The sequence below is a fragment of the Miniopterus schreibersii genome (assembly GCF_964146895.1).
Source record: "Miniopterus schreibersii genome assembly, chromosome: 9".
Taxonomy (NCBI): Eukaryota; Metazoa; Chordata; class Mammalia; order Chiroptera; family Miniopteridae; genus Miniopterus; species Miniopterus schreibersii.
In genome coordinates this window covers 40906500-40916950 of record NC_138118.1, presented here as the reverse complement: position 1 = coordinate 40916950, position 10451 = coordinate 40906500, and the positions used below count along the sequence as shown (strand labels likewise).

General features: G+C 36.8%; 1 pseudogene across 1 annotated transcript; it reads left to right on the top strand.

Moving 5' to 3' along the window:
* The first annotated feature begins 6495 nt into the window (after positions 1-6495).
* LOC308561666 (putative G-protein coupled receptor 141 pseudogene) lies at positions 6496-10243 on the top strand (annotated as a pseudogene). Its single transcript has 2 exons — positions 6496-6531; positions 9325-10243. The product of its transcript is annotated as a putative G-protein coupled receptor 141 pseudogene (transcript).
* The last annotated feature ends 208 nt before the right edge of the window (positions 10244-10451 follow it).

Sequence of the window (10451 nt, the reverse complement as noted above, 5' to 3'; positions counted from 1 at the left end):
AATACTTATTTGCACCTCTAATCCAGTTGAAAATTTAACGAAAATATTAAAATGCCCTAATATTGAATTTTATTGTCATTTTCTTATAGGCAAGTATCAATATTTCTGTTACTTAACTTCAAAGTTAAGACAGGATTGGAGTCCTAGCCTTATTTACCTTTTACTGGTTGTAATACCTTGAGAAAATAATTTCTGCGAGCCTTTCTTTTCTCATTACTAAAAGTTCTCAGAATCCCAATTTAATCATGTACGTAGGTTATTATGATCTACAGTCAGGGGATGAGGTACTGTGATTGGACAGCACAGCAAGGCTACCTCAAGCTCCTCAACAATGCCCTAGGATATTGGTTATTTAAGAAAACAGCAGCTCCCACAGAACCACAGAATGCGTATTGGGAGAAAGGTTTTTCCCAGAAGAAGGAGATGAATGCAAGGCAGAAACACAAAACAGCTGAGCAACACAGCAAGCAGATGAACACTGGTTGGAAGGATGAATGAATCTGTGCCTACATGCAAGAGAGAAAGTAGCCCTTTTCCTTTAGTGCTTTTTACAATCCCTGAGTGCTTAGAGATTTGTCACGGACTAACACCAGGAAGTATAGCACTTGTAAAAAGCATAGGCTTTGAAGCTGGACAGACTTAAGTTCCTGTTTTAGCTTTGCCACTTGCTTGAGCAAATTACTTAACTTGAAAGTCTCAGTTCCAACACTTGAAAAATATATTCTGTTTACAAGGACATTTGGACCCAGTTTCAAATAGAATGTCAACTTCTGAAAGGCAGTAATACTTGTTTGTATCATATCATAAAATTCTAAAAGTATGAACTTCAGAGCCATATGAACCAGAGTTATTTTATCTCTCTCAAAATTATGTAACCTCTTTGAATCTTTTTCTTTTTTAAATATTTGTTCAAATTATTACAGATATCCCTTCTTCTCCCCAATGACCCATTCCTCCCCATCCCACCCCCCTCCCCAGTACCTCTCCACACCATTGCCCATGTCCTTGGGTTTTGCATATATGCATATAAATTCTTTGGTTAATCTCCCACCCTCCCCCACCCACCCTCCTCCATCCCTCTGAGATTTCTCAGTCTGATCCAGGCTTCGATGTCATAGAATCTATTCTGTTCATCAGTTTATTAAGTTCTTTAGATTCCACATATAAGTGAGATCATATGATGTTTGTCTTTCTCTGCCTGGCTCATTTCACTTAGCATAATATTCTCCAGGTCCTTCCATACTGTTCCAAATGGTAAGAGATCCTTCTTCTTTACAGCTGCGTAGTATTCCATGGTGTAAATGTCCCACAGCTTTTTTTTATCCACTCATCTACTGATGGGCGCTTGGGCTGTTTCCAGTTCTTAGCTATTGTAAATTGTGTTGCTGTGAACATATGGGTGCATATATTCTTTCTGATTAATGTTTCAAGATTCTTAGGATATATTCCTAGAACTGGGATCACTGGATCAAATGGCAGCTCCATTTTAATTTTTTGAGAAACCTCCATATTGTTTTCCATAGTGGCTTCACCAGTCTGCATTCCCACCAGCAGTGTACTAGGGTTCTCCTTTCTCCACATCCTTGTCAGCATATGTTGTTTGTTGATTTGTTTTTTTGTTTTAAATATATCTTTATTGATTTCAGAGAGAGGAAAGGAGAGGGATCGAGAGAGATAAAACATCAATGATGGGAGATTCATTGATCAGCAGCCTCCTGCACACCCCCGACTGGGGATCGAGCCCGCAACCTGGGCATGTGCCCTGACTGGGAATCAAACCCCGATTGCCTGGAACCTAGGTTGATGCTCAACCGCTGAGCCACGCCCAGCCAGGCTGTTGATTTGTTGATGGCAGCCATTCTGACAGGTGTGAAGTGATACCTCATTGTGATAATTTGCATCTCTCTGATTATTAGTGATGTTGAGCATTTTCTCATATGTCTCTTGGCCATCTGTATGTCCTCTTTGGGGAAGTGTCTATTCAGGTCCTTTGCCCATTTTTTAATTGGATTGTTTGTCTTCCTCTTGCTGAGTAGTATGAGTTCTTTGTACTTTGGAAATTAGCCCCTTCTCTGATACATCCTTGGCAAATATGTTTTCCCAGACAGTGGGGTTCCTTTGTATTTTGAGGCTGTTTTCTTTTGCAGTGCAGGAGCTTTTTAGTTAGATGTAGTCCCATATGTTTATTTTTTCTTTTGTTTCTCTTGCCCTAGGAGATGTATCAGTGAAAATTGCACTATGTGAGATGTCTGTTACTTTACTGCCTATGTTTTCTTCCAGGATATTATAGTTCTGTGGCTTACATTTAATCTTTTATCCATTTTGAGTTTATTTTTGTGTATGGTGAAAGTTGGTGGTCTAGTTTCATTTTTTTCCATGTACCTGTCCAATTTTCCCAGCACCATTTATTGAAGAGGCTATCTTTTCTCCACTGTATGCTCTTGCCTCCTTTGTCAAATATTAACTGATCATAATTACATGGGTCTATTTCTGGGGTCTCTGTTCTGTTCTGTTGGTCTATATGTCTGTTGTTGTACCAATACCAGTCTGTTTTGATTACAATGACTTTGTAATACAGTTTGATATCTGTTAAAGTGATCCTTCCCACTCTATTCTTTTTTCTCAAGATTGCTGTGACTATTAGGGGTCTTTTTGGTTCCATATAAATTTTCGAAATGTTTGTTCCAGATCTGTGAAATATGCTGTTGGTATTTTAATAGGATTTGCATTGAATCTATAAATTGCTTTTGGGTAGTATGGACATTTTAATGATATTAATTCTTCCAATCCATGAGCATGACATATTCTTCCACTTGTTTAAATCTTCCTCAATTTCTTTTTTCAGTGTCCTGTAGTTATCCGAGTACAGGTCTTTTACATCCTTGGTTAAGTTTATTCCTAAGTATCTTATTTTTTTAGTTGCAATGGTAAATGGTTTTTTTGTTTTGTTTTTTTTTTTAGTTTCTCTCTCTGAAAGTTCATTATTGGTATGTAAGAATGCCATTGATTTCCAGATGCTGATTTTGTATCCAGCTACCTTGCCAAATTCATTTATCAAATCTAGTAGTACTTTGATGGAGTCTTTAGGGTTTTCTATGTACAATATCATGCTACCTGCAAATAATGACAGTTTTATTTCCTCCTTTCCAATTTGGATACGTTTTCTTCCTGTCTGATGGCTGTGGCAAGGACTTCCAGTACTATGTTGAATAAGAGTGGTGAAAGTGAACATCCCTGTCTTGTTCTTGTTTTTAAGGGAAATGTTTTAGCTTTGGCCACTGAGTATGATGTTGGCTTTAGGTTTGTCATATATGGCCTTTATTATGTTGAGGTATGATCCCTCTTTTTCCACTTTGCTGAGAGTTTTTATCAGAAATGGGTGCTGCATTTTGTCAAATGCTTTTTCTGCGTCTATTGAACAATAGAAAATAAATGCTAGAGGTTATTTACTTTTTTAAAGAAATATGAGTTTCTTGCAACCTGTTTGTTTGATGCTCTTCAGTTTGTTTGGCACCTAAAGATGCTCAGGAATGCCATCCTGAATGACCTTCCTTAGAGGGAAGAGTGAGAGGGGCAGAATGGCCTTCCTCCTCCATATCCTGTCTGTGAAATGGAGGAGAGGGATGGAATGGTCTGTCTGGACTCCTCTAGTTTCAAATGTCATTTCTCCAGGAATAAAGTTACATTCTGCCTGGGAGAGAATGAGACAGCTTGAGCCATGCACATAAACAGAGAGAGGGACTGAGAACACAGGTACCTAGAGTGAGAGACATCAAAGTCCCAGGTGCTGCCTCCAGTATCTAGGTAGGCTTAGCTCCTGGACGTTTTGAGTCAAATGGGGCACAAAGCTTAGCATTTCAAGATCTTGGTTAATGACTTATGAGTGTAAACAGGTTTGAAAATTAGCAGTTACAGATTTTTTTACCACTTTCCTAAGGATATTTCATAGTAGCAACTGAAGAATTCTAGACAGACAAGTGACCTTCACCCCATTCTTTCAGGAGCTGAGATGCCCACCAATGGCCATCTGCCATCTCTCATGGAGGGGGAAACGTGGGCAAGATGGTGGCATCTCCAGCAACATCTGCCTTGGACCTGTTTCTTCCAGGACAGATTGACGCCTTCTGAAAACTATCTTAGGCTAATCAACAATGTTAATGCCTTATTCTAACATTTTTGGGGGCGGGGCGGGGGGGGACAGCTATATTTAAAGAAGAATTTTAAAAAATATCTTTACTTAAATATTAAGGCCCATCCAAAAATAAGATTCCAGGTATTACAGAGAAGATGGAAAATTAAACCATAGATTGTTAATGGGTCACCAGAGATTATCTTATGTTCCTGATGTATGCATCATAGTGCAGTGGACATGAATGCTTGGAACAGGGATGTGGTTTTCATCCTTATATGCTCCCTCACTAGCCCTGTGACCTATGGTAGTTTTCTAAACTCTCTGAATTGTGGTAGCTTTATCTCTTAAATAAGAGGGCTGTACTATTTTGAGTAGGTGATTTCTAACTCTTATTGTAAGGTTTTGTTATTTCTCTTTAAAATCTGGTCGCTGCTTAAGGAAAAAGGCCTGAATCCTGAGTATAGTGGAGAAAAATATGGAATACACATATTCTTCTAACTGTACTGTAAATATCAATACATACATTTCAGTACTTTGAAATCCTTACATAGTCAATGTGAACATTTAATTTGTGTGCTGGACATAGTTCCAAATTATAACTGAATTTTATTTTAATGCTTTACTCTTGGTCACATATATCTCATTGCTCAGGTTAGTCCTCCATCAGACAAGCAACCTCTAAATATTGCATGGTTTCCATGGGAACAGGCTTTATCCTGCAGATTCCAGGAACACATTTATATCTGGAAAATGAGTCCTGCCAGAAAATATGTCTAAATCCAGGCATATAACCCAGATTTTTCTATTTTTTAATTAATTTGATTTAATGATATATATACAAAGTGTCCCAAAAAATGTACACACATTTTGAATCATTATATATTCTAATGGGTTAAATCTGAAAAGAAAGAAACATCAATTGAGCTATCAGTTGCTAAAGTGTGTATACACTTTTTGAAACACCCTGTGTATGTGTGTGTCTGTGTGTGTGTGTGTGTATAATTGCATTGAAAAATTGCTTCCATGTGAAATTTTTCCAGCTGAGTTGAGTTGGTACAAACTTGCTTCTGACAGTAAGAGTTGGAAATTGCGTCTTCCATTGAGAGTTTTCCTTCCTTCCTTTCTTTTTTCTTTTTTAAATATATCTTTATTGATTTCAGAGAGAGCAAAGGAGAGGGGGAGAGAGAGAGAGAGAAACATCAATGATTAGAATCATTGATTAGTTGCCTCCTGCTCACCCCCTACTGGGAATCGAGCCTGCAATCTGGGCATGTGCCCTGACCGGAAATTGAACCTCAATCTTCTGGATCATAGGTCGATGCTCAACTGATGAGCTACTCCGGCCAGGCTATTGATTTTTTTTGAAATAATTAAGCATGTGGCTCCATTATGTTTTGATTCTGTTGTATATCTCTGTGGCCACAAGCACTATTGGTCAATTCTATAACAAATTGTACTGGTGGGGATGATTCTCCATCTTTTATAAAGGAAATGAAAATTTATCAGTTGTTACCTTAATGCAGGCCATAATGAGCTTGCTTTATAGGTGATAGAGTTTTGGTCCTTTTGAATTCCTGCAGCTGAACAATAATATGATTTGGCACTGGGTTTGCCTGTAACTTCTGAAGGCATGTTGGTTTCCCACATCTTTATGTGTACTAAGTACAATACTTCCTTAAAAGTATGCTTTGAGTTCTTACCACAGCTAAAGATGACTATGAAGTTAGTGCAGGAAGTGAGAAGGTTGAAGGAAGAAAATGAAAGACTTTTGAGAGAAATGAAATGAACCCTCTTATTGAAGTGACTCACCAGAGAGTTGAGCTTCAGAAGGAACCATACCCCCAAAAGACAATTAATGAAAGGAGGTAGTCTTTGGAAATTGAAAGGCAAAGATATAAATATTTTGAGCTTACTGCTGAGAATGTGAAAGTCTCATAGGAAGTACTTCTCCAGGTCATCCTTATTTTGAATGTCAAACATTTTGGGTAAAGCATACAAGTGTGATAAGAAACAGCATTTGAAAAAAACTCTAATTTTTTCACAGTGATAAGAAAAATTCCTACAAATAAGTCATTGATAGTGAAAATGAAAGTCTTTAGTTATAGGAATAATGTTGAATCTGTTTAACCACACTAGCTATGAAAATAAACATCCGTTTGTGGTCCAATCGGTTTATCTGGGCCCTCCATCTTGACAGTTTATCTTCAGAAACTTCTTTCTAAAGCTCGAGCTGTTCCTCAATTCATCGTTCATCCCATGATCTCTCTTGACTGTTGTCTGTAGTGGAGTTTTGATTATAACAAACTGCTCTTATTGCCTGACCTGATGTAAATCACCAACAAATGACCGGGGTGCCTTGAGTCCTCCACCAGAAGCAAACCATAAGAGGAAAAGAACAAGTAAGTAGTTTGGGTAGCAATTTGTTTCTTCATAGAAAACAAATCTAGAAATTTCAGTACTTGTGTTTGTTTTTTGTTTGTTTGTTTTTAAATATATCTTTGTTGATTTCAGAGAGAGGAAGGGAGAGAAAGATAGAAACATCAATGATGAGTGAGTCATTGATCGGCTGCCTCCTGCACACCCCCTACTGGGGATCAAGCCTGAAACCCGGGAATGTGCCCTTACTGGGTATCAAACCTCAATCTCCTGGATCATAGGTCAATGCTCAACCACCGCGCCATGCTGGCCGGGCTCAGTACTTTTTTTATTTATTTATTATATCTTTATTGATTTCAGAGAGAGGAGAGGAGAGGCAGAGAGAGAGATAGAAACATCAATGACGAGAGAGTCATTGATTGAGCCCACAACCCGGGCATGTGCCCTGACCGGGAATCAAACCCTGATCGCCTGGATCCTAGGTCAATGCTCAACCGCTGAGCCACGCCCGGCCGGGCAGTACTTGGTTTTAATGAGTAAAGAAATTACAGGCTATTGAAGGATAATGTTTAAGCTGTGGTGGTGATAAGGGCAAGATTCAACTGCACCCTTTCCTATGAATTTACTACTATGCATTTAAATATCCATAGGATGATTCTGAGAAGCAACTAAAAAAGAATGGGACCTTGTGTTTATGAAAGATATTTGTGCACATTACGGGGGAGAAGTAGCATTGACACTTTGCTGACCTATTCTATGTCACTGAATATGTTACGTTCTTATAGATGCAATTTAACATATTTCTCACAACATTCCTGCAAAATAGATCTTCCCATTTTCATATTTACAGCTGAATAGGGAACCTTCCAGTTAAGTATTTGTCCCATGATTAGTCAGTAAGTGGCAGTGCAACCTGTTTTTCAATGTGTCCTTTCAAATTGTGGAACTGATAAATTAGGTTTTCAATGCTTTAAAATAATTTCAGACTTAACTCTTGTCTGCTTGGACTTGAGTACTGCCAAAATTTTAAAACTAGGTTAGTATCTTGTTACTTGTAAGTCATATAAAACTATTTAGTTTTACACAAAAAGCATATAAGTGTTATATATTTTATATATGTACTTTGTAAAAATGCATATTTCAGCACATAAAATTTAGGTTGTTATGCAAGTTTATAATTATGTTTTTAAGTTACAATAAAATCTTATTTGAGGGTATTAAATATGCAGGTTTCAACATAATTTTTCACTAACAAGGCTGAGTTATTCTAAGAAGATTCTGTAGTAGCAGAAGAAAAATACTAAAATATTTAGACGTTTACTGTGGAATAACTTCTCCCTCAGATACAAATGCTCAAATGCTGCTTCTGGTCAAGTGGGCAGGAGATACATGAGTAAAATGGACACAGGCATTTTCTGAGGGAAAAGTCTGATGTCTGAGTCTCATACTGTCTAATCAAAGGTCTGAAAAATTTTTTTTAAATTGTCAGACATTTATTAAATACTTATTGATACAACAACAATTTTATGTAACATAACTGTGTATCTACCCCTATGTAGCCTAAAGAGAAGGAGGTAAATAATGCCTTTTTGTTTTTATTGTTTCACCTTAACAATCATAACTTTAAAAAAAATTTATATTTATTGTTGAAAGTATTACAGATGTTCCCGTTTTCTCCTCATTGACCCCATCCACTCCACACCTGCCCCTACTCTTGTACATAACTTTTATATGGCTTTTATTTCAGTTATAATGCTGTCTTAAACACACCAACTCACTTAATTTTCCAGTAACCCTTTAAAGTAGGCAGTAAGACCTTTCCCATTTCAAAGCTAGAGCTCCATGCACATTTCCACAGTGGCTAAATGGCAGGATTGACACTTGCAGGATGGTAGATTGGCAGAGCTCTTTCTGCTACACAACCACTGCCCCTTAGGCATTCACACCCAAATAACAAAACTCAATAAAACTTACTCTCAAACCCAAACTTTTTATCAAAAAGGTAACATATCAGTCTAGGAAAAGATTCAGGGTTAGGAAGAAAAAAAGAATGCAGATAATATATATTATACAGAGTGGGACAAAAGTAGGTTTACAGTTGTTCATATGGAAAATAATACAATAATTAATAAATAGTCAAGAATAAACTCTGTGTTTCACATTCTCACAACTGTAGACCTACTTTTGCCCTACCCTGTATGCTGCTCCTTGCTCAAAAACTGGTCACAGAAAATATTTTTAAATGTTGTCTGATACACCTTACAAGAATTACACATGATTTATACTGCCTTCTCTGCACTATCTCAAATTGGGTTTTCTCACAATAGGGGGAGGATTTTTATAGATCTGACATGAATATGCACTGTGTGTATCCTGACCTGGCCTTTATTAATTTTTTTTATTTTGTCCATCATAAAATTTTTACATTGATTTTGATTTCTAAAAGATATTACATTAAAATAGTACTTGATTACTGAGTTTTTGGCCCTTCCTTAAATTTGATGCTAGAGGCTAACATGTCTCACCCTGATTTCACCCTTGGTACCTGAGCTTAGAGATATAGATTAATAGAATGCCTAAGTGTACAGTTACTGATTTTATATTTAAAAAAAAACTTATCTTTGTAATTTTGTTTCACTCAACTCTGTTTCTTCAATATGTTTGGGTAATCAAGTGGAGTCTCTGACAATATTTATTGGATACAAACTTTTAGGTTTGTGAGTAATTGGCTAGGATTTCAAAACAATAGTATTAATGTGCAGTTGCTGTAAAGTTTCAATATATTCATTATAATTTTTAAAAACTTTTTATTTAAGGGTTTATGGCCTTCTAAGCATTTTGTGATGAAACATGGAGTCAATCAATACAACCACCCCATCAAACATCTCAAACACAGACCTAAGCTACTGCAACGCACGCTGCAGGATGATTCTGATAACAGTCTATGGAATGGTTTTGCTTGGAGGTACTACTGGAACAGTACTGATGTCACGTTTGATGTTCAGAAGGAAGAGCCAATCAATGATTGCCACAATTGTTCTTAATATCATAGTGCTGCACTTGATCCTCCTGATCAGCCTTCCATTTCGCCTCAGGTTTTATGTATTAGATGTCTGGGAGCTTGGATCCTTTACGTGCCGATTGGTTAGCAGCATAATCTACTTTCATATGTACTTCACCTTTGTTTTCTATGTGGCCATTGTCATATTCCGATTGCTCATGTATTTTAACAAAGTCCAAATGCAAGAGTTACAAAAGTACCATGCAGTAGTTTTAAGCATTATTATTTGGATGGTGGGTAGCCTAATTTTTTTGCCAATATTTTTTTTACAATATGGCATAGATCCAAGTTACTCAGAATACCGATGCTTTGAGTTCTACAAAGATATCAACCATGGGAAATTCCTTATCTTGAACTATTCTATGATTGTCATTATGATCACAGTGGTCATGATCCTCTTTCTGATACAGATAGGTGTCATTGTTCAACTGACAAAGGCTCTTTGGCCTGACATGTGGACCCATCAAGAGTATAGAGCTCAAATCAAGAGCTTCTTTTTCCTCATAGTAATAGCTGTCTGTTTTGTACCCCACCATGCATTCCGGGTATATTTTATTCAAAATTATTCAGGGATAGAAAATTCTGAGCTAGTTCTTTATAATGAAATTTTTGTTGCTTTAACTACTGTCTGTTGCTTGGATATGCTATGTTTCATAGGTGGAGTTATCCATTAAATACTCCTATGTCACTTGCTTTGTAATCATTTTTCCACCATTGTAACAAAATAGTTTCAATTAAATGGGTTCTACTACAATTTCAAAGTTTTTCAATTTTTCTGCTCTTAATCATCAAATTATTTTTCCATGAAAAAGTGTGAGGATTGATTGTCCCCTTTTTCTCAAGAAAAGTGTTATCTGTTTTCTATTAACTGTATAATATAGT